Raw genomic sequence first — 2,545 nt, 5'->3', positions numbered from 1 at the left:
TGTGTAAATTTCAATGGCTGAAAAAGTAGTCAAAATAGCAATCATTATAGGAAGAGAATTAAATATAAGCAAGTCCTTATCTCAGGCACAACATCATAATACCCTACAACTGTTACAAAAGCACCAGGATTCTTTTTCTTGGGAGTATACATATAAGAAAGGTTTGGATCTTGCACTCTATACTCATTAGATTTATATCAATCCATATTGCAAACCTGTGAGACAACCTCAGTGTAGGATAAACCCAGCATTAAGGGATATTGTCAAAAATGAATTGCAAAAGCTACTCAATGTTAGCTTCATATATCCTATTTCAAATAGCCAATGGGTGTCACCATTGGTTATTGTTCCCAAAAAGGGGGGAAAATGGTGAGTCTACCTAGATTATAGAGAACTTAACTCTGCTACCAAGAAAGATCATTTTCCATTGCCTTTTGTCAATCAAGTTCTTGACAATCTTGCAGGAAAAAAATACTTTTCATTCTTGGATGGGTTCAGTGGCTACAAAATAATCCAAATAGCACTAGAGGATCAAGACAAGACCACATTCACATATCCATGGGGAACATTTTCTTACGATGTCCTACCATTTGGTTTGTGCAATGCACTTGCAACTTTCCAAAGAGCTGTTATTAGTATTTTTTCTAACATATCTATAGATTTTTTGGAAGTGTATATGGATGACTTCACCACATATGGACAAAAATTTGAAGAAGCTAAGGAAAAATTGGACAAGGTTTTACAAAGATGCAAAGATTATAATTTATCTTGAAATAGTGAAAAGTGCTTTATGATGATGCAAGGAGTGGTGTTGGGACACTTTATTTCTCCTAAGGGAATTACAGTAGATTCAACATAAATAGAAGTCATACACACATTGGTTGTACCAGCTAAATTGAAAGAAGTCTTGAGTTTTCTAGTACATGGGGATATTATTGGCATTTGATCAAAGATTTCAGTCAAATTGCATCACCTTTATATAAATTGCTTCAAAAAGATGCAGAGTTTGTATGGGATTCAAAGTGTACAAAAGCTTTCCTGCAGCTTAAGGAAGTCCTCTCAACAACACCAGTGCTCCAAGGACCAAATTAGGAGTTACCTTTTCACATGCACACAGATGCTTCAGATCATGCCATTAGAGCAATACTTGGCTAAAAGATAGATTTAGTAGAACATGCAATTTACTATATCAGAAAATATCGTCAAGGAGCTGAGTATAACTACACTGTGATAGAGAAAGAACTGTTTGCTATAATTTATGCTCTAAATAAATTTAGACATTACATTACAAGATACCAAATATTTGTACATACAAATCACTCTACTATCAAAAATATTATGAAGAAGCTAGTAATTTCTAGACGATTGGCTTGATGGTCGTTACTAATGCAAGAATTTGACATCACCATTATTGACAAGCCAAGTAAAGAAAATGTTGTAGTTGATTTCTTGTCTCGTCTTCAAACACCTAATGATCTTGCAACCATAGAAGATAGCTTTCCTAATGAACATCTCTTCTTTTTTTCACCACAAAACCCTTGGTATGCTGACATTGCCAACTATCTAACTACTGGAAAAGCTCCCCCATATTGCTCTGCAAAAGAAAAATGATTGCTGGCAAAAAAGAGTTTTAATTTCTCATGGATCTTAGGATTCATGTTTTATACTAGACTAGACCAAGTAATACAAAGATGTCTCAGAGAGGATGAAACATATGATGTTCTTCGTGCTTTTCATGATGAGCCCTATAGTGGTCACTTTTCTAACAAACAAACTACATTAAAGATTCTGAATACAGGTTATATTGGCCTACACTTCACAAGGATGTAGCTTAGTATACAAAAAATGTGATAAATGTCAAAGAATGGGTTGACCAACAAAAATGGGTGAAATGCCCCTGCAGCCATAGATAGTATTAGAACCATTTGATAAATGGGGAATTGATTTTGTTGGCCTTATTGAACCACCATTAGAATGGAAAATTTACATACTGGTTTGCACTGATTATGTTACTAAGTGGGCCAAAGCAAAACCCATGAAACATCCTCATGACAATAATGTTGCAAAGTTTCTGTAGGAATGTATCTTTACTAGATTTGGTGTTCGAAGAGAATTACAATCAGATTAAGGGCCTTAGTTCACATCTAATCTGATAGTAGCACTCATGGAGGAGTATAAAATTCAGCATGGCAAATCGTTTCCATATCATCCACAAGCCAATGGATAGGTAGAAGTGACAAATAGAGAGTTGGAACATATTCTCACTAAAATAGTGTCTTTGCATTAGAAAGATTGGGCAGCTAGACCTCCTGAAGCCTTATGGGCATACAGAACAACATGGAAATCCACTACTGGGTTTATGCCTCTTCAACTCCTATATGGGAAGACAGTTGTTATGCCCATTGAATTAGAACATAAAACTCTGCGGATTGCTTTGGAACTTGATATTACCCTTCCTGCAGCACAACAAGATTGCATTTTGCATCTCAATGAGTTGAATGAATGGAAAAAATCAGCTCTTCATAATACAGAATTAATTGAGAGT

Source organism: Cupressus sempervirens, chromosome 11, assembly GCF_028749045.1.
Source record: "Cupressus sempervirens isolate cs-2001-9-10 chromosome 11, ASM2874904v1, whole genome shotgun sequence".
Lineage (NCBI taxonomy): Eukaryota > Viridiplantae > Streptophyta > Pinopsida > Cupressales > Cupressaceae > Cupressus > Cupressus sempervirens.
Note: the sequence above shows the minus strand (reverse complement) of the source record.